This window comes from Cucurbita pepo, chromosome 11, assembly GCF_057944985.1.
Source record: "Cucurbita pepo subsp. pepo isolate OVF chromosome 11, ASM5794498v1, whole genome shotgun sequence".
NCBI lineage: Eukaryota > Viridiplantae > Streptophyta > Magnoliopsida > Cucurbitales > Cucurbitaceae > Cucurbita > Cucurbita pepo.
In genome coordinates, this window is record NC_141808.1 from 11,803,949 (window position 1) to 11,825,256 (window position 21,308).

Below are 21,308 nucleotides of genomic sequence, written 5' to 3' on the forward strand. Positions count from 1 at the left end.
AACTAGTCGTATCCCCCTATAGTACATTCTGAGGCATTTCATGTTTGATAGGCCTAGACATGATATTTCTGAAACGTCATACTTCCTAGAAATATAAAAGTAAAACACTAGAATATGAAAAGACATAAGGGGTTGGACTTGTCATGGGCAACACGCCTTGGACACGCGGTACCATCCTGTTCATCAGCAAGGGAGGCGAAGCACCGCAAGCTGACCGACGTCTACTTCATCCTGAGGCTCAAGGCTAACCTTGTGAGCCTGGGTCAACTCGATCAGGCCGGCTACTCACGCAAGTTCGGCGCAAGTCAAACCGTCTTTACATCCTGAAATAGAAGATAGAGCAACCTGTCAGCCTCTTAGCCAAGACCGAAGAGGTATCTTGGAGGTGGAGGTAGAGGTAATCAATGATGGCGTAACTGCTCCTCTAGTGAGCGTCTAACCCGAGGAAGAGCTCCAGCTGGGCGGAGCAAAGGCACCAGCTGGGGAGCCAATTCAACTGAAGGAGGAGCGAGTGTTCGCTTAGATCGGCGAGAGGTACGAGCAACATGAGCACCGACGATGGGTCCAAGACATAGGGCAACAAACCATATGACTAGAGAGCTAGATCTGCGTTCTCTGAGCTCGACTCGGGAATTTACGGGACGGTGAAATTCAGTGCAGCTCTGTCGTTGAGATCGAAGGGCACGACACCATCTTGTTCATCAGCAAGGGAGGCGAGCACCGCAAGCTGACCGACGTCTACTTCATCCCGAGAATCAAGGCTAACCTTGTGAGCCTAGGTCAACTCGATGAGACCCGCTGCTTCATTTCCATCGACGACGTCTGCTCACGCAAGTTCGGCGCATATCAAACCATCTTTACATCTTGGAATTGGAGATAGAGCAACCTGTCAGTCTCTCGGCCAAGACCGAAGAGGTATCTTGGAGGTGGCACGCAAGGTATGGGCACTTAAACTTTCCTGGTACGGGCACTTAAACTTTCTTAGTACGGGCACTTAAACTTTTCTGCTCTAGAAAAACTACAGAAGAAGGAGATGGTGCACGGTTTGCTGGCAATCAAAGGCATGAACAAGCCGTGCGACGAGTGCCTCATCGGCAAATAGAGGTGCACCTCCTTTCTATCTCGGACATCCTACCGTGCCGATGAGCCGTTGGAGCTTGTACACAGCGATATTTGTGGGCCCATCAAGCTGGCGACCCTAGGCGGTAAGACCCTCATCCTCCTGTTGGTCGATGACAAAAGCCGCTTCATGTGGCTGATCCTGCTACAAGCGAAAAGTGAGGCAGCAGAGGCGGTTAAGCGCATTCAAGCGCAAGCGGAGGCCGAATGCGGGAAGAAGATGCGAGTGTTGCGCATAGATTGAGGCGGAGAATTCGCCTCAACAAGTTTCGGTAAGTACTGTGATGAGTTTGGTATACAACGGCAACTAACGGCGTCCTACTCCCCCCAGCAGAACGGAGTGGTGGAACGCCAAAATCAGACCATCGTCGGGACAGCAAGGTCTTTGATGATGACGGCCGGGATGCCTTGGAGATTTTAGGGAGAGGCGGTAATGATGGTCGTCTATCTCCTCAATCGGTCACCAACCTGACGCCTCGACGGGAAGACGTCATATGAGGCCTAGTACAACAAAAAGCTAGCGGTACATCATTTTCGAGTGTTTGACTGTGTCGCATACATGAAGGTAGCGCGTCCCCACCTCGCCAAGCTCGATCCTAGGGGCCTGAAGGTCATCTTCATCGGCTATGAATCCAGGAGCAAGACATACAGACTCTATGATCCTGCAGGGGGGCGAGCTCACGTGTCTCGCGACGTCATCTTCGACGAAAGCAACTTCTGGCAATAGAATGATGTGATCGAGGTAGACCAGAACCCAAATCAATTTACGGTAGAGTATCTCATCACCAAGCCAGGAGAAGAAGGAGCGCAGCATCGAGAACTGTCACCAACATCAGCAGCTGCAACTCCTGAACAAGTGGAGTTTGCAACACCACGGACTGCGGATTCAACGCTGGATGTCGATCACGATGATGATCTGGTGGCCAGGTATCGGAGGATGGACGACCTAGTGGGAGGAGGTGAACCACCTGGACTGGCGACGCGCGAGCTCGAAGAAGTGACCGAACTGCATGCTATTAGTGCAGATGAACCGAACACCTTCGCCAAAGCAGAAAGGAACCCATGCTGTTTGAAGGCAATGCAGGAGGAGATGACATCTATCACCGAGAACCAAACGTAGAGTTTGGAGGATATGCCGCCGGGACACCGAGCCATAGGGCTCAAATGGGTCTTCAAACTGAAGCGCATCGAAAAGGAAGAAGTTGTGAAGCACAAGGCCCGTCTGGTGGCGAAGGGCTACATCCAGAAGCAAGGAGTGGACTTTGAAGAGGTATTTGCGCCGGTGACAAGGTTAGAATTTGTCCGCCTTCTGCTGGTAATCGCGGCACATTGCTCTTGGGAGGTCCACCACATGGACGTGAAGTCCGCTTTCCTTAACGGAGAGCTGAAGGAGACCATCGACGTCCAACAACCACCTGGCTTCCTAGACAACGACAACCCGGGTAAGATATTGCGCCTGCACAAGACACTCTACGGGCTTCGGCAAGCACCACGAGCTTGGAACGCGAAGCTCGATAGTATCCTACTGTCACTGAAGTTCAAGTGTTGTGCCTCTGAGCATGGCATGTACACGCATGACCACGGCGAGCAGCGACTGATTTTGGGAGTGTACGTCGACGACCTCATAATAACTGGAGGCGACATGGAAGTCCTCGGAAGGTTCAAGAGGGAGATGTCAAAGAACTTCAAGATGAGCGATCTCGGCATACTCAGCTACTACCTTGGCATCGAAGTGCAACAGAGTACTACCGGCATCACCATCTGCCAAAATGCGTACGCGAAGAAGCTGCTGGACACAATTGAGCTTGCGGACAGTAACCCTACAAGGATGCCGATGGAGGCTCGGCTCCAACTAAAGAAGGCTGGCACTACGACTACAGTCGACGCCACCAATTACCACAGCATTGTCGGGAGCCTGCACTATCTGGTAAACACACGCCCTGACCTTACTTACTCAGTTGGATATGTGAGTAGATTTATGGAAGCACCTCGAGAGAAGCATCTTGTGGCTGCCAAGCGCATCCTGCGTTATGTGGCATGGGTGTGAGATACAGCGCAGCGCAGCGCAGGAAAAGGAAAGACGAAGCTTGAGCTGGTCGGCTACAGTGATAGTGACATAGCCGGTGACGTTGATGATCGTAAGAGCACCAGCGGGATGATCTACTTCCTCTCAGGCGGCGCGATCTGCTGGCAATCAACAAAACAAAAGGTAGTTGCTTTGTCTTCCTGCGAAGCAGAATACATCGCCGCTTCGACGGCGGCAACACAGGGGGTTTGGCTTGCGCGATTAATGGAAGAACTCATCGAAAGAGAAAGTGATCCACCAATGCTATACGTGGACAACAAAGCTACGATTTCCTTGATCAAAAATCTAGTTCTGCACAACCGGAGCAAACACATAGAAATCAGATTCCACTACATGTGAGAATGTGCAGATCGAGGGCTCATCAAGATTGCCGAACAGAGGAACAGCTTGAAGACATTTTCACCAAGTCCCTGGTGCGGATAAAATTTGAGGATATACCACAGCTTAATTGTGTCCAGCAAAGATCGGAGTTCAAATAATAAGGTAGATATACCACAGCTTTTAGGAGGAGATTGTTAAATAAAAACTATGGTTTCCTTAGATTTCGTTAGTTGTTTTTACTTTTTCAAAAATCTGAATTAACGCTCTCGTTGAATGGAAGAGCGTAATTTTTGCTGGCCATTTTGGCCAACTTTGTGCGCAAGTTTTTGCCCACTACTCTCCATTTTTAGGATTAGAGTTTGTTATTTAAAGTATTCAAGGGAAGGAAATCAACTCATCATCGAGTTTTCAACAAATCTCTCTCCTTTTACTTTCAGTTATTTTTCCTTCGAAGAAATTTTCGAAGGCCAGTTTTTTCGTCGACGCTTTCCTCCGAATTGTTAGAGTCAACAAATTCCATAACCAACAAAGAAAAGGGAGAACCAACAAATAAAAGGGATGGTAATTCCATTCGAGAACCAACCAAGAAAAGGGATGATAATTCCATTTGAAAACCAACAAAGATGGAACCAACAAAGAAAATGGATGGGCTAATTCGAGGACCAACAGAGAAAGGGGAGAACCAACAAAGAAAAGAGATGGTAATTCCATAACCAACAAAGATCGAACCAACAAAGATGGAACCAACAAAGAAAAGGGATGGTAATTCCATTCCAAAACCAACCAAGAAAAAGGAGGGTAATTTCATATACTTAAAAAGAAATTTAAAATATATTTAAAAAAAATTAAATAAAAAAACTATAAAAAAAAATTATATTATAAAAGAAACTAAAGAAAATAATGTATTGGGATATTATTTATTTTTTTTTTTTTTAATATACTCAAAAAGAAATTTAAAATTTATTTAAAAAATATAATAAAAAAAAACTAAAAATAATAAAATATTATAAAAAAAAAATTAAACAAAATAATAGTAATAATAATAATAAAAGTATAAGAAATACCATAGAGGTATGAATGAAATAGAAAATTTAAATTAAAAAGTTATAAATAAATTTAATATAGTTTACTTATCCAACTTTCAATGTCACCTATCTATCTATATTAATTATTATAATAGAAACATACAAAAATTTCATTTAAAATCTTTCTTGGATGATAATAAATATTGAAACTAATTAATCAAAGTTATAAATACTATATATATAGAGGTATGATTGAAATAGAAAATTTAAATTAAAAAGTTATAAATAAATTTAATATAGTTTACTTATCCAACTTTCAATGTCACCTACCTATCTATCTATATTAATTATTATAATAAAAACATACAAAAATTTTATTTAAAATCTTTCTTACTTGAATGATAATAAATATTAAAACTAATTCATCGTAAATTTATATCAATTTATATTAATTCATCAAAATTTTAAAAAAAAATTTAAAAAAAAAAACAAAAGAACTTAAACCTCCCTTAAGAATTATAAACTTTCTCTTATATAATTTATTTCTTTTTAAATTTGTCTAACTTACAAAGTATTATATCATATAAATTTATCGACGACATTTGTATTTACTAAGAGTGACTAACTAAATTAAAAAAAAAAAAACTATTTTAGTCTTTTATATGGTGTATATAAATTTTATAGTTTATAAAAAAAATAATGTCAACTCCTCAATTTTTATAGATGACTATTTGTAAATAAATAGTTTAATTGCACTATACCATTTTTTTTAAAACGGAAGTAATAATTAAATATAAGAACTTTCTTTGAATGTAAGTCTATTCCTTATGATGTTGATTCCTCAGTCAAGATTACTAAAATCTTCGAATCTTCCATTAAGATCTCATGGAGTAGGATTTCCTGGAGTTGAACAAGGACATTTTTGAAGCTTCCCTAACATTCGATTGAAAGCACCAAGCTTCAAATTGGTGAGCAATTTTGTTGTATAAAGCTTTGGCCAAAGTCGTCTTACCAATGCCTCCAATCCCATATATCCCCACCATGTAGACACCATTACATGGCTCATCTTGTTTCGAATAATCGGAGTTTGACCTTAAATTTTCTAGTTGAGAATCAATTCCAACCATATAAAGGCGTGCAAGTAAGATTTAATATCGACAATACTTCTTTTACAAGGTCAAAAATTTGCAATCCCATATAAGATTTGATATTTTGCAATTTTCAAGCTCAAAAATTGTGAACTCAACAAAGTGTCAATGATTTCGGGAAGAGCATACTGGATCGTTGGTTGGGTCCCATTTATTGGGTAACATTTCAATTCCGGAACACCCATTAAGACGAAGATGACGAAGATTCAGTAGCAAATAAATGGTACTAGGGAGGGAGATGAGGTTTGTGCAACCTTCAAGGTCTAACACAGCGAGATCACTAAGGTATCCAATTGTTGAAGGTATCTCCTTTGTGGCCGTAAAATCCAAATCCAAAATCCTTAAAGATTTCATGTTTTTGACAATTTTTAGAAACTTTTCGAGCTTAGAACACCTAGATAGTTTTAAATATACAAGGGACTTTAACTCGAGGTAGCTTGAAAGCTTTTCAAGGTTAGTGCATTTTGTAAGCTCTAAGATACGAAGACTATCTAAAGCTAATAGACTCAGAATCACTCTTTTTATGCAATTATTGAGATATAATTTTTTAAGGTTTGACGATGGTGAGAAGTTTGTAAGTTCCTCAAGATTTTTTTTTCTTTCTTTCTTTGAGTATCTAAGCTTCAAAATTTTAAGAGATTTCGACCTGAGATAGCTTGAAAACTTTTTAAGATTCGAACAATGATTAAGGTATAAGGTAACAAGCTTACCAAGAGAAACAATTGACGTAGGAATGGTTCTCAATTTTGTGCAATTGTTAAGATACAATTCTTCAAAGTTTGACGATATTGGAGAGAAGTTACGAATTTTCTCTAATGAATTAGAGTAACTAAGATCAACAAACTTCAACCATCGTCAATCCTAGAAAAGAAAAATCTAATTTAGATAAAATATTATTATAAGAAAATCAATGAAAATTTTTGAATCATAAAAGTAGCAATATAATTATCTTCGATTGTTTCCCCAAATTTTTGATGAGGCTATGTTGCAAATCTAATCCAACAAGATCTTTTGTAATAAAGAAAGATGGAAAAGATTTTTAAGCAAATCCAGGCCATTTAATCCACTTTAAGTTATTCTGTTGATATTCAATATTAGTGAAAAATCTTGCATTTTGAACCATTAGCAATCTTAGGTTTTTCATGTTTCTAAAAGCTAGAGGATCAACATCCAACCTTGTGGGTTTAGGTAACTCCAACTTTATAGCTTTAATTGCATCGGTTCCCTACAAACTCATAGTTTAGTAATTCAACATTACTATCGACTTACTTTGACAAACATACTTGTCCATTCTCCTTGGTCGTATCTAGTACAAAGGAAAGAATCCAAAACAACAAGAGCCAATGAATGACCTTTTACAATAATTTGTAGCACGTTTTGAAACGTCTAGGTATGTACTTGGTGGATGACTTTTCTTAAAAGCGTGTGAACTAAAAAGTTTACGGGCATCATTGTGATTCATTCTTTGAGTCTTTCGTTGAGTCATTGAGTCTTTCGTTACGTGATTTTCGAGGCTTCAAATCTCGAACCGTGACGAAAATAAAACTAAAAGTAAAATTAAATTAAACATTTAGATAATGCAATTTAAAATCAAACAACACCTCGACTAGAACAAATTGAAAGGCAACACAAACAAGTGTTGTTAAAATTTGTTACAAACGGAGAAAGAGTTCGGGATACTGTTTCTAACGAAATATAAAAGACCCGAAGTACACAAACCGGGTCGACACTCATAAACGACCCTCAAGTGACAATGCAGCTCTCGAACGCTCCCCCACCTCGAGCGACAGTTAGCGAAGACCTGAAAAAGAAATCTAAAATGCGGTGAGTAAAAAAGTACTCGGTAAGCAGCCTACTTGTAGGCTGTCATCGCATCCAGTTCCTGGTAGGTTTCCACGGGCTTTTCTTTAGGCTCTAGGAAGTTTGGGCTTAACTCTATAGTTTGGCTGACCTTCTGGTGAGGCTTCCAACGGTGTCGTGGTGTAGTTGGTTATCACGTCAGTCTAACACACTGAAGGTCTCCAGTTCAAGTCTGGGCGACGCCATCTTTGCAATTTTTATTTTTATAATAATAATCTGGATTCATTTTGGACCTCTACGAGAAAGTTTAAGAGCCTTCGAGCTTGGTAAGCCCGGGAACCGTGCCCTCGAACACGCATTGATTCATTTTAGACCTCTACGTGAAAGTTTAAGAGCCTTGGAGCTTATAGGCCCGAGAACCGTGCCCTCGAACACACATTGAGCATGTAATTAATTGTTTGGACTTTTATTCAAGAAATACGTGTACGAATCAACAAGGACTAGGGTGGAATGATTGTGAGCACGTCATATGCTGGATTTAGCCAAGAAATTTATGAACTCAACTTAGTATCAGAGGTCTAGGTTGATTGGTCCAACAGACGGTTTTTGCTAGACGAAGAGTCATTGAGTCTTTCGTTACGTGATTTTCGAGGCTTCAAATCTCGAACCGTGACGAAAATAAAACTAAAAGTAAAATTAAATTAAACATTTAGATAATGCAATTTAAAATCAAACAACACCTCGACTAGAACAAATTGAAAGGCAACACAAACAAGTGTTGTTAAAATTTGTTACAAACGGAGAAAGAGTTCGGGATACTGTTTCTAACGAAATATAAAAGACCCGAAGTACACAAACCGGGTCGACACTCATAAACGACCCTCAAGTGACAATGCAGCTCTCGAACGCTCCCCCACCTCGAGCGACAGTTAGCGAAGACCTGAAAAAGAAATCTAAAATGCGGTGAGTAAAAAAGTACTCGGTAAGCAGCCTACTTGTAGGCTGTCATCGCATCCAGTTCCTGGTAGGTTTCCACGGGCTTTTCTTTAGGCTCTAGGAAGTTTGGGCTTAACTCTATAGTTTGGCTGACCTTCTGGTGAGGCTTCCAACGGTGTCGTGGTGTAGTTGGTTATCACGTCAGTCTAACACACTGAAGGTCTCCAGTTCAAGTCTGGGCGACGCCATCTTTGCAATTTTTATTTTTATAATAATAATCTGGATTCATTTTGGACCTCTACGAGAAAGTTTAAGAGCCTTCGAGCTTGGTAAGCCCGGGAACCGTGCCCTCGAACACGCATTGATTCATTTTAGACCTCTACGTGAAAGTTTAAGAGCCTTGGAGCTTATAGGCCCGAGAACCGTGCCCTCGAACACACATTGAGCATGTAATTAATTGTTTGGACTTTTATTCAAGAAATACGTGTACGAATCAACAAGGACTAGGGTGGAATGATTGTGAGCACGTCATATGCTGGATTTAGCCAAGAAATTTATGAACTCAACTTAGTATCAGAGGTCTAGGTTGATTGGTCCAACAGACGGTTTTTGCTAGACGAAGAGTCATTGAGTCTTTCGTTACGTGATTTTCGAGGCTTCAAATCTCGAACCGTGACGAAAATAAAACTAAAAGTAAAATTAAATTAAACATTTAGATAATGCAATTTAAAATCAAACAACACCTCGACTAGAACAAATTGAAAGGCAACACAAACAAGTGTTGTTAAAATTTGTTACAAACGGAGAAAGAGTTCGGGATACTGTTTCTAACGAAATATAAAAGACCCGAAGTACACAAACCGGGTCGACACTCATAAACGACCCTCAAGTGACAATGCAGCTCTCGAACGCTCCCCCACCTCGAGCGACAGTTAGCGAAGACCTGAAAAAGAAATCTAAAATGCGGTGAGTAAAAAAGTACTCGGTAAGCAGCCTACTTGTAGGCTGTCATCGCATCCAGTTCCTGGTAGGTTTCCACGGGCTTTTCTTTAGGCTCTAGGAAGTTTGGGCTTAACTCTATAGTTTGGCTGACCTTCTGGTGAGGCTTCCAACGGTGTCGTGGTGTAGTTGGTTATCACGTCAGTCTAACACACTGAAGGTCTCCAGTTCAAGTCTGGGCGACGCCATCTTTGCAATTTTTATTTTTATAATAATAATCTGGATTCATTTTGGACCTCTACGAGAAAGTTTAAGAGCCTTCGAGCTTGGTAAGCCCGGGAACCGTGCCCTCGAACACGCATTGATTCATTTTAGACCTCTACGTGAAAGTTTAAGAGCCTTGGAGCTTATAGGCCCGAGAACCGTGCCCTCGAACACACATTGAGCATGTAATTAATTGTTTGGACTTTTATTCAAGAAATACGTGTACGAATCAACAAGGACTAGGGTGGAATGATTGTGAGCACGTCATATGCTGGATTTAGCCAAGAAATTTATGAACTCAACTTAGTATCAGAGGTCTAGGTTGATTGGTCCAACAGACGGTTTTTGCTAGACGAAGAGTCATTGAGTCTTTCGTTACGTGATTTTCGAGGCTTCAAATCTCGAACCGTGACGAAAATAAAACTAAAAGTAAAATTAAATTAAACATTTAGATAATGCAATTTAAAATCAAACAACACCTCGACTAGAACAAATTGAAAGGCAACACAAACAAGTGTTGTTAAAATTTGTTACAAACGGAGAAAGAGTTCGGGATACTGTTTCTAACGAAATATAAAAGACCCGAAGTACACAAACCGGGTCGACACTCATAAACGACCCTCAAGTGACAATGCAGCTCTCGAACGCTCCCCCACCTCGAGCGACAGTTAGCGAAGACCTGAAAAAGAAATCTAAAATGCGGTGAGTAAAAAAGTACTCGGTAAGCAGCCTACTTGTAGGCTGTCATCGCATCCAGTTCCTGGTAGGTTTCCACGGGCTTTTCTTTAGGCTCTAGGAAGTTTGGGCTTAACTCTATAGTTTGGCTGACCTTCTGGTGAGGCTCCAACGGTGTCGTGGTGTAGTTGGTTATCACGTCAGTCTAACACACTGAAGGTCTCCAGTTCAAGTCTGGGCGACGCCATCTTTGCAATTTTTATTTTTATAATAATAATCTGGATTCATTTTGGACCTCTACGAGAAAGTTTAAGAGCCTTCGAGCTTGGTAAGCCCGGGAACCGTGCCCTCGAACACGCATTGATTCATTTTAGACCTCTACGTGAAAGTTTAAGAGCCTTGGAGCTTATAGGCCCGAGAACCGTGCCCTCGAACACACATTGAGCATGTAATTAATTGTTTGGACTTTTATTCAAGAAATACGTGTACGAATCAACAAGGACTAGGGTGGAATGATTGTGAGCACGTCATATGCTGGATTTAGCCAAGAAATTTATGAACTCAACTTAGTATCAGAGGTCTAGGTTGATTGGTCCAACAGACGGTTTTTGCTAGACGAAGAGTCATTGAGTCTTTCGTTACGTGATTTTCGAGGCTTCAAATCTCGAACCGTGACGAAAATAAAACTAAAAGTAAAATTAAATTAAACATTTAGATAATGCAATTTAAAATCAAACAACACCTCGACTAGAACAAATTGAAAGGCAACACAAACAAGTGTTGTTAAAATTTGTTACAAACGGAGAAAGAGTTCGGGATACTGTTTCTAACGAAATATAAAAGACCCGAAGTACACAAACCGGGTCGACACTCATAAACGACCCTCAAGTGACAATGCAGCTCTCGAACGCTCCCCCACCTCGAGCGACAGTTAGCGAAGACCTGAAAAAGAAATCTAAAATGCGGTGAGTAAAAAAGTACTCGGTAAGCAGCCTACTTGTAGGCTGTCATCGCATCCAGTTCCTGGTAGGTTTCCACGGGCTTTTCTTTAGGCTCTAGGAAGTTTGGGCTTAACTCTATAGTTTGGCTGACCTTCTGGTGAGGCTTCCAACGGTGTCGTGGTGTAGTTGGTTATCACGTCAGTCTAACACACTGAAGGTCTCCAGTTCAAGTCTGGGCGACGCCATCTTTGCAATTTTTATTTTTATAATAATAATCTGGATTCATTTTGGACCTCTACGAGAAAGTTTAAGAGCCTTCGAGCTTGGTAAGCCCGGGAACCGTGCCCTCGAACACGCATTGATTCATTTTAGACCTCTACGTGAAAGTTTAAGAGCCTTGGAGCTTATAGGCCCGAGAACCGTGCCCTCGAACACACATTGAGCATGTAATTAATTGTTTGGACTTTTATTCAAGAAATACGTGTACGAATCAACAAGGACTAGGGTGGAATGATTGTGAGCACGTCATATGCTGGATTTAGCCAAGAAATTTATGAACTCAACTTAGTATCAGAGGTCTAGGTTGATTGGTCCAACAGACGGTTTTTGCTAGACGAAGAGTCATTGAGTCTTTCGTTACGTGATTTTCGAGGCTTCAAATCTCGAACCGTGACGAAAATAAAACTAAAAGTAAAATTAAATTAAACGTTTAGATAATGCAATTTAAAATCAAACAACACCTCGACTAGAACAAATTGAAAGGCAACACAAACAAGTGTTGTTAAAATTTGTTACAAACGGAGAAAGAGTTCGGGATACTGTTTCTAACGAAATATAAAAGACCCGAAGTACACAAACCGGGTCGACACTCATAAACGACCCTCAAGTGACAATGCAGCTCTCGAACGCTCCCCCACCTCGAGCGACAGTTAGCGAAGTCCTGAAAAAGAAATCTAAAATGCGGTGAGTAAAAAAGTACTCGGTAAGCAGCCTACTTGTAGAGTGTCATCGCATCCAGTTCCTGGTAGGTTTCCACGGGCTTTTCTTTAGGCTCTAGGAAGTTTGGGCTTAACTCTATAGTTTGGCTGACCTTCTGGTGAGGCTTCCAACGGTGTCGTGGTGTAGTTGGTTATCACGTCAGTCTAACACACTGAAGGTCTCCAGTTCAAGTCTGGGCGACGCCATCTTTGCAATTTTTATTTTTATAATAATAATCTGGATTCATTTTGGACCTCTACGAGAAAGTTTAAGAGCCTTCGAGCTTGGTAAGCCCGGGAACCGTGCCCTCGAACACGCATTGATTCGTTTTAGACCTCTACGTGAAAGTTTAAGAGCCTTGGAGCTTATAGGCCCGAGAACCGTGCCCTCGAACACACATTGAGCATGTAATTAATTGTTTGGACTTTTATTCAAGAAATACGTGTACGAATCAACAAGGACTAGGGTGGAATGATTGTGAGCACGTCATATGCTGGATTTAGCCAAGAAATTTATGAACTCAACTTAGTATCAGAGGTCTAGGTTGATTGGTCCAACAGACGGTTTTTGCTAGACGAAGAGTCATTGAGTCTTTCGTTACGTGATTTTCGAGGCTTCAAATCTCGAACCGTGACGAAAATAAAACTAAAAGTAAAATTAAATTAAACGTTTAGATAATGCAATTTAAAATCAAACAACACCTCGACTAGAACAAATTGAAAGGCAACACAAACAAGTGTTGTTAAAATTTGTTACAAACGGAGAAAGAGTTCGGGATACTGTTTCTAACGAAATATAAAAGACCCGAAGTACACAAACCGGGTCGACACTCATAAACGACCCTCAAGTGACAATGCAGCTCTCGAACGCTCCCCCACCTCGAGCGATAGTTAGCGAAGTCCTGAAAAAGAAATCTAAAATGCGGTGAGTAAAAAAGTACTCGGTAAGCAGCCTACTTGTAGGCTGTCATCGCATCCAGTTCCTGGTAGGTTTCCACGGGCTTTTCTTTAGGCTCTAGGAAGTTTGGGCTTAACTCTATAGTTTGGCTGACCTTCTGGTGAGGCTTCCAACGGTGTCGTGGTGTAGTTGGTTATCACGTCAGTCTAACACACTGAAGGTCTCCAGTTCAAGTCTGGGCGACGCCATCTTTGCAATTTTTATTTTTATAATAATAATCTGGATTCATTTTGGACCTCTACGAGAAAGTTTAAGAGCCTTCGAGCTTGGTAAGCCCGGGAACCGTGCCCTCGAACACGCATTGATTCATTTTAGACCTCTACGTGAAAGTTTAAGAGCCTTGGAGCTTATAGGCCCGAGAACCGTGCCCTCGAACACACATTGAGCATGTAATTAATTGTTTGGACTTTTATTCAAGAAATACGTGTACGAATCAACAAGGACTAGGGTGGAATGATTGTGAGCACGTCATATGCTGGATTTAGCCAAGAAATTTATGAACTCAACTTAGTATCAGAGGTCTAGGTTGATTGGTCCAACAGACGGTTTTTGCTAGACGAAGAGTCATTGAGTCTTTCGTTACGTGATTTTCGAGGCTTCAAATCTCGAACCGTGACGAAAATAAAACTAAAAGTAAAATTAAATTAAACGTTTAGATAATGCAATTTAAAATCAAACAACACCTCGACTAGAACAAATTGAAAGGCAACACAAACAAGTGTTGTTAAAATTTGTTACAAACGGAGAAAGAGTTCGGGATACTGTTTCTAACGAAATATAAAAGACCCGAAGTACACAAACCGGGTCGACACTCATAAACGACCCTCAAGTGACAATGCAGCTCTCGAACGCTCCCCCACCTCGAGCGACAGTTAGCGAAGTCCTGAAAAAGAAATCTAAAATGCGGTGAGTAAAAAAGTACTCGGTAAGCAGCCTACTTGTAGGCTGTCATCGCATCCAGTTCCTGGTAGGTTTCCACGGGCTTTTCTTTAGGCTCTAGGAAGTTTGGGCTTAACTCTATAGTTTGGCTGACCTTCTGGTGAGGCTTCCAACGGTGTCGTGGTGTAGTTGGTTATCACGTCAGTCTAACACACTGAAGGTCTCCAGTTCAAGTCTGGGCGACGCCATCTTTGCAATTTTTATTTTTATAATAATAATCTGGATTCATTTTGGACCTCTACGAGAAAGTTTAAGAGCCTTCGAGCTTGGTAAGCCCGGGAACCGTGCCCTCGAACACGCATTGATTCGTTTTAGACCTCTACGTGAAAGTTTAAGAGCCTTGGAGCTTATAGGCCCGAGAACCGTGCCCTCGAACACACATTGAGCATGTAATTAATTGTTTGGACTTTTATTCAAGAAATACGTGTACGAATCAACAAGGACTAGGGTGGAATGATTGTGAGCACGTCATATGCTGGATTTAGCCAAGAAATTTATGAACTCAACTTAGTATCAGAGGTCTAGGTTGATTGGTCCAACAGACGGTTTTTGCTAGACGAAGAGTCATTGAGTCTTTCGTTACGTGATTTTCGAGGCTTCAAATCTCGAACCGTGACGAAAATAAAACTAAAAGTAAAATTAAATTAAACGTTTAGATAATGCAATTTAAAATCAAACAACACCTCGACTAGAACAAATTGAAAGGCAACACAAACAAGTGTTGTTAAAATTTGTTACAAACGGAGAAAGAGTTCGGGATACTGTTTCTAACGAAATATAAAAGACCCGAAGTACACAAACCGGGTCGACACTCATAAACGACCCTCAAGTGACAATGCAGCTCTCGAACGCTCCCCCACCTCGAGCGATAGTTAGCGAAGTCCTGAAAAAGAAATCTAAAATGCGGTGAGTAAAAAAGTACTCGGTAAGCAGCCTACTTGTAGGCTGTCATCGCATCCAGTTCCTGGTAGGTTTCCACGGGCTTTTCTTTAGGCTCTAGGAAGTTTGGGCTTAACTCTATAGTTTGGCTGACCTTCTGGTGAGGCTCCAACGGTGTCGTGGTGTAGTTGGTTATCACGTCAGTCTAACACACTGAAGGTCTCCAGTTCAAGTCTGGGCGACGCCATCTTTGCAATTTTTATTTTTATAATAATAATCTGGATTCATTTTGGACCTCTACGAGAAAGTTTAAGAGCCTTCGAGCTTGGTAAGCCCGGGAACCGTGCCCTCGAACACGCATTGATTCATTTTAGACCTCTACGTGAAAGTTTAAGAGCCTTGGAGCTTATAGGCCCGAGAACCGTGCCCTCGAACACACATTGAGCATGTAATTAATTGTTTGGACTTTTATTCAAGAAATACGTGTACGAATCAACAAGGACTAGGGTGGAATGATTGTGAGCACGTCATATGCTGGATTTAGCCAAGAAATTTATGAACTCAACTTAGTATCAGAGGTCTAGGTTGATTGGTCCAACAGACGGTTTTTGCTAGACGAAGAGTCATTGAGTCTTTCGTTACGTGATTTTCGAGGCTTCAAATCTCGAACCGTGACGAAAATAAAACTAAAAGTAAAATTAAATTAAACGTTTAGATAATGCAATTTAAAATCAAACAACACCTCGACTAGAACAAATTGAAAGGCAACACAAACAAGTGTTGTTAAAATTTGTTACAAACGGAGAAAGAGTTCGGGATACTGTTTCTAACGAAATATAAAAGACCCGAAGTACACAAACCGGGTCGACACTCATAAACGACCCTCAAGTGACAATGCAGCTCTCGAACGCTCCCCCACCTCGAGCGACAGTTAGCGAAGTCCTGAAAAAGAAATCTAAAATGCGGTGAGTAAAAAAGTACTCGGTAAGCAGCCTACTTGTAGGCTGTCATCGCATCCAGTTCCTGGTAGGTTTCCACGGGCTTTTCTTTAGGCTCTAGGAAGTTTGGGCTTAACTCTATAGTTTGGCTGACCTTCTGGTGAGGCTTCCAACGGTGTCGTGGTGTAGTTGGTTATCACGTCAGTCTAACACACTGAAGGTCTCCAGTTCAAGTCTGGGCGACGCCATCTTTGCAATTTTTATTTTTATAATAATAATCTGGATTCATTTTGGACCTCTACGAGAAAGTTTAAGAGCCTTCGAGCTTGGTAAGCCCGGGAACCGTGCCCTCGAACACGCATTGATTCGTTTTAGACCTCTACTTGAAAGTTTAAGAGCCTTGGAGCTTATAGGCCCGAGAACCGTGCCCTCGAACACACATTGAGCATGTAATTAATTGTTTGGACTTTTATTCAAGAAATACGTGTACGAATCAACAAGGACTAGGGTGGAATGATTGTGAGCACGTCATATGCTGGATTTAGCCAAGAAATTTATGAACTCAACTTAGTATCAGAGGTCTAGGTTGATTGGTCCAACAGACGGTTTTTGCTAGACGAAGAGTCATTGAGTCTTTCGTTACGTGATTTTCGAGGCTTCAAATCTCGAACCGTGACGAAAATAAAACTAAAAGTAAAATTAAATTAAACGTTTAGATAATGCAATTTAAAATCAAACAACACCTCGACTAGAACAAATTGAAAGGCAACACAAACAAGTGTTGTTAAAATTTGTTACAAACGGAGAAAGAGTTCGGGATACTGTTTCTAACGAAATATAAAAGACCCGAAGTACACAAACCGGGTCGACACTCATAAACGACCCTCAAGTGACAATGCAGCTCTCGAACGCTCCCCCACCTCGAGCGACAGTTAGCGAAGTCCTGAAAAAGAAATCTAAAATGCGGTGAGTAAAAAAGTACTCGGTAAGCAGCCTACTTGTAGGCTGTCATCGCATCCAGTTCCTGGTAGGTTTCCACGGGCTTTTCTTTAGGCTCTAGGAAGTTTGGGCTTAACTCTATAGTTTGGCTGACCTTCTGGTGAGGCTTCCAACGGTGTCGTGGTGTAGTTGGTTATCACGTCAGTCTAACACACTGAAGGTCTCCAGTTCAAGTCTGGGCGACGCCATCTTTGCAATTTTTATTTTTATAATAATAATCTGGATTCATTTTGGACCTCTACGAGAAAGTTTAAGAGCCTTCGAGCTTGGTAAGCCCGGGAACCGTGCCCTCGAACACGCATTGATTCGTTTTAGACCTCTACGTGAAAGTTTAAGAGCCTTGGAGCTTATAGGCCCGAGAACCGTGCCCTCGAACACACATTGAGCATGTAATTAATTGTTTGGACTTTTATTCAAGAAATACGTGTACGAATCAACAAGGACTAGGGTGGAATGATTGTGAGCACGTCATATGCTGGATTTAGCCAAGAAATTTATGAACTCAACTTAGTATCAGAGGTCTAGGTTGATTGGTCCAACAGACGGTTTTTGCTAGACGAAGAGTCATTGAGTCTTTCGTTACGTGATTTTCGAGGCTTCAAATCTCGAACCGTGACGAAAATAAAACTAAAAGTAAAATTAAATTAAACGTTTAGATAATGCAATTTAAAATCAAACAACACCTCGACTAGAACAAATTGAAAGGCAACACAAACAAGTGTTGTTAAAATTTGTTACAAACGGAGAAAGAGTTCGGGATACTGTTTCTAACGAAATATAAAAGACCCGAAGTACACAAACCGGGTCGACACTCATAAACGACCCTCAAGTGACAATGCAGCTCTCGAACGCTCCCCCACCTCGAGCGACAGTTAGCGAAGACCTGAAAAAGAAATCTAAAATGCGGTGAGTAAAAAAGTACTCGGTAAGCAGCCTACTTGTAGGCTGTCATCGCATCCAGTTCCTGGTAGGTTTCCACGGGCTTTTCTTTAGGCTCTAGGAAGTTTGGGCTTAACTCTATAGTTTGGCTGACCTTCTGGTGAGGCTTCCAACGGTGTCGTGGTGTAGTTGGTTATCACGTCAGTCTAACACACTGAAGGTCTCCAGTTCAAGTCTGGGCGACGCCATCTTTGCAATTTTTATTTTTATAATAATAATCTGGATTCATTTTGGACCTCTACGAGAAAGTTTAAGAGCCTTCGAGCTTGGTAAGCCCGGGAACCGTGCCCTCGAACACGCATTGATTCATTTTAGACCTCTACGTGGAAGTTTAAGAGCCTTGGAGCTTATAGGCCCGAGAACCGTGCCCTCGAACACACATTGAGCATGTAATTAATTGTTTGGACTTTTATTCAAGAAATACGTGTACGAATCAACAAGGACTAGGGTGGAATGATTGTGAGCACGTCATATGCTGGATTTAGCCAAGAAATTTATGAACTCAACTTAGTATCAGAGGTCTAGGTTGATTGGTCCAACAGACGGTTTTTGCTAGACGAAGAGTCATTGAGTCTTTCGTTACGTGATTTTCGAGGCTTCAAATCTCGAACCGTGACGAAAATAAAACTAAAAGTAAAATTAAATTAAACATTTAGATAATGCAATTTAAAATCAAACAACACCTCGACTAGAACAAATTGAAAGGCAACACAAACAAGTGTTGTTAAAATTTGTTACAAACGGAGAAAGAGTTCGGGATACTGTTTCTAACGAAATATAAAAGACCCGAAGTACACAAACCGGGTCGACACTCATAAACGACCCTCAAGTGACAATGCAGCTCTCGAACGCTCCCCCACCTCGAGCGACAGTTAGCGAAGACCTGAAAAAGAAATCTAAAATGCGGTGAGTAAAAAAGTACTCGGTAAGCAGCCTACTTGTAGGCTGTCATCGCATCCAGTTCCTGGTAGGTTTCCACGGGCTTTTCTTTAGGCTCTAGGAAGTTTGGGCTTAACTCTATAGTTTGGCTGACCTTCTGGTGAGGCTTCCAACGGTGTCGTGGTGTAGTTGGTTATCACGTCAGTCTAACACACTGAAGGTCTCCAGTTCAAGTCTGGGCGACGCCATCTTTGCAATTTTTATTTTTATAATAATAATCTGGATTCATTTTGGACCTCTACGAGAAAGTTTAAGAGCCTTCGAGCTTGGTAAGCCCGGGAACCGTGCCCTCGAACACGCATTGATTCATTTTAGACCTCTACGTGGAAGTTTAAGAGCCTTGGAGCTTATAGGCCCGAGAACCGTGCCCTCGAACACACATTGAGCATGTAATTAATTGTTTGGACTTTTATTCAAGAAATACGTGTACGAATCAACAAGGACTAGGGTGGAATGATTGTGAGCACGTCATATGCTGGATTTAGCCAAGAAATTTATGAACTCAACTTAGTATCAGAGGTCTAGGTTGATTGGTCCAACAGACGGTTTTTGCTAGACGAAGAGTCATTGAGTCTTTCGTTACGTGATTTTCGAGGCTTCAAATCTCGAACCGTGACGAAAATAAAACTAAAAGTAAAATTAAATTAAACATTTAGATAATGCAATTTAAAATCAAACAACACCTCGACTAGAACAAATTGAAAGGCAACACAAACAAGTGTTGTTAAAATTTGTTACAAACGGAGAAAGAGTTCGGGATACTGTTTCTAACGAAATATAAAAGACCCGAAGTACACAAACCGGGTCGACACTCATAAACGACCCTCAAGTGACAATGCAGCTCTCGAACGCTCCCCCACCTCGAGCGACAGTTAGCGAAGACCTGAAAAAGAAATCTAAAATGCGGTGAGTAAAAAAGTACTCGGTAAGCAGCCTACTTGTAGGCTGTCATCGCATCCAGTTCCTGGTAGGTTTCCACGGGCTTTTCTTTAGGCTCTAGGAAGTTTGGGCTTAACTCTATAGTTTGGCTGACCTTCTGGTGAGGCTTCCAACGGTGTCGTGGTGTAGTTGGTTATCACGTCAGTCTAACACACTGAAGGTCTCCAGTTCAAGTCTGGGCGACGCCATCTTTGCAATTTTTATTTTTATAATAATAATCTGGATTCATTTTGGACCTCTACGAGAAAGTTTAAGAGCCTTCGAGCTTGGTAAGCCCGGGAACCGTGCCCTCGAACACGCATTGATTCATTTTAGACCTCTACGTGGAAGTTTAAGAGCCTTGGAGCTTATAGGCCCGAGAACCGTGCCCTCGAACACACATTGAGCATGTAATTAATTGTTTGGACTTTTATTCAAGAAATACGTGTACGAATCAACAAGGACTAGGGTGGAATGATTGTGAGCACGTCATATGCTGGATTTAGCCAAGAAATTTATGAACTCAACTTAGTATCAGAGGTCTAGGTTGATTGGTCCAACAGACGGTTTTTGCTAGACGAAGAGTCATTGAGTCTTTCGTTACGTGATTTTCGAGGCTTCAAATCTCGAACCGTGACGAAAATAAAACTAAAAGTAAAATTAAATTAAACATTTAGATAATGCAATTTAAAATCAAACAACACCTCGACTAGAACAAATTGAAAGGCAACACAAACAAGTGTTGTTAAAATTTGTTACAAACGGAGAAAGAGTTCGGGATACTGTTTCTAACGAAATATAAAAGACCCGAAGTACACAAACCGGGTCGACACTCATAAACGACCCTCAAGTGACAATGCAGCTCTCGAACGCTCCCCCACCTCGAGCGACAGTTAGCGAAGACCTGAAAAAGAAATCTAAAATGCGGTGAGTAAAAAAGTACTCGGTAAGCAGCCTACTTGTAGGCTGTCATCGCATCCAGTTCCTGGTAGGTTTCCACGGGCTTTTCTTTAGGCTCTAGGAAGTTTGGGCTTAACTCTATAGTTTGGCTGACCTTCTGGTGAGGCTTCCAACGGTGTCGTGGTGTAGTTGGTTATCACGTCAGTCTAACACACTGAAGGTCTCCAGTTCAAGTCTGGGCGACGCCATCTTTGCAATTTTTATTTTTATAATAATAATCTGGATTCATTTTGGACCTCTACGAGAAAGTTTAAGAGCCTTCGAGCTTGGTAAGCCCGGGAACCGTGCCCTCGAACACGCATTGATTCATTTTAGACCTCTACGTGGAAGTTTAAGAGCCTTGGAGCTTATAGGCCCGAGAACCGTGCCCTCGAACACACATTGAGCATGTAATTAATTGTTTGGACTTTTATTCAAGAAATACGTGTACGAATCAACAAGGACTAGGGTGGAATGATTGTGAGCACGTCATATGCTGGATTTAGCCAAGAAATTTATGAACTCAACTTAGTATCAGAGGTCTAGGTTGATTGGTCCAACAGACGGTTTTTGCTAGACGAAGAGTCATTGAGTCTTTCGTTACGTGATTTTCGAGGCTTCAAATCTCG

The 21,308-nt window shown here is 41.3% G+C and overlaps 15 non-coding genes across 15 annotated transcripts; all 15 read left to right on the forward strand.

Moving 5' to 3' along the window:
• Window positions 1-7,670: 7,670 nt before the first annotated feature.
• Window positions 7,671-7,744, forward strand: TRNAV-AAC (transfer RNA valine (anticodon AAC)). Its single transcript has one exon. It is a non-coding gene; the product is annotated as a tRNA-Val (tRNA).
• Window positions 7,745-8,609: 865 nt separating this feature from the next.
• Window positions 8,610-8,683, forward strand: TRNAV-AAC (transfer RNA valine (anticodon AAC)). Its single transcript has one exon. It is a non-coding gene; the product is annotated as a tRNA-Val (tRNA).
• Window positions 8,684-9,548: 865 nt separating this feature from the next.
• Window positions 9,549-9,622, forward strand: TRNAV-AAC (transfer RNA valine (anticodon AAC)). Its single transcript has one exon. It is a non-coding gene; the product is annotated as a tRNA-Val (tRNA).
• An 864-nt stretch (window positions 9,623-10,486) lies between these two features.
• TRNAV-AAC (transfer RNA valine (anticodon AAC)) lies at window positions 10,487-10,560 on the forward strand. The gene has a single exon. It is a non-coding gene; the product is annotated as a tRNA-Val (tRNA).
• Window positions 10,561-11,425: 865 nt separating this feature from the next.
• TRNAV-AAC (transfer RNA valine (anticodon AAC)) lies at window positions 11,426-11,499 on the forward strand. Its single transcript has one exon. It is a non-coding gene; the product is annotated as a tRNA-Val (tRNA).
• Window positions 11,500-12,364: 865 nt separating this feature from the next.
• Window positions 12,365-12,438, forward strand: TRNAV-AAC (transfer RNA valine (anticodon AAC)). Its single transcript has one exon. It is a non-coding gene; the product is annotated as a tRNA-Val (tRNA).
• An 865-nt stretch (window positions 12,439-13,303) lies between these two features.
• On the forward strand, window positions 13,304-13,377 carry TRNAV-AAC (transfer RNA valine (anticodon AAC)). Its single transcript has one exon. It is a non-coding gene; the product is annotated as a tRNA-Val (tRNA).
• An 865-nt stretch (window positions 13,378-14,242) lies between these two features.
• On the forward strand, window positions 14,243-14,316 carry TRNAV-AAC (transfer RNA valine (anticodon AAC)). Its single transcript has one exon. It is a non-coding gene; the product is annotated as a tRNA-Val (tRNA).
• An 864-nt stretch (window positions 14,317-15,180) lies between these two features.
• Window positions 15,181-15,254, forward strand: TRNAV-AAC (transfer RNA valine (anticodon AAC)). The gene has a single exon. It is a non-coding gene; the product is annotated as a tRNA-Val (tRNA).
• Window positions 15,255-16,119: 865 nt separating this feature from the next.
• TRNAV-AAC (transfer RNA valine (anticodon AAC)) lies at window positions 16,120-16,193 on the forward strand. Its single transcript has one exon. It is a non-coding gene; the product is annotated as a tRNA-Val (tRNA).
• Window positions 16,194-17,058: 865 nt separating this feature from the next.
• TRNAV-AAC (transfer RNA valine (anticodon AAC)) lies at window positions 17,059-17,132 on the forward strand. The gene has a single exon. It is a non-coding gene; the product is annotated as a tRNA-Val (tRNA).
• Window positions 17,133-17,997: 865 nt separating this feature from the next.
• Window positions 17,998-18,071, forward strand: TRNAV-AAC (transfer RNA valine (anticodon AAC)). The gene has a single exon. It is a non-coding gene; the product is annotated as a tRNA-Val (tRNA).
• An 865-nt stretch (window positions 18,072-18,936) lies between these two features.
• TRNAV-AAC (transfer RNA valine (anticodon AAC)) lies at window positions 18,937-19,010 on the forward strand. The gene has a single exon. It is a non-coding gene; the product is annotated as a tRNA-Val (tRNA).
• Window positions 19,011-19,875: 865 nt separating this feature from the next.
• On the forward strand, window positions 19,876-19,949 carry TRNAV-AAC (transfer RNA valine (anticodon AAC)). Its single transcript has one exon. It is a non-coding gene; the product is annotated as a tRNA-Val (tRNA).
• Window positions 19,950-20,814: 865 nt separating this feature from the next.
• On the forward strand, window positions 20,815-20,888 carry TRNAV-AAC (transfer RNA valine (anticodon AAC)). The gene has a single exon. It is a non-coding gene; the product is annotated as a tRNA-Val (tRNA).
• The last annotated feature ends 420 nt before the right edge of the window (window positions 20,889-21,308 follow it).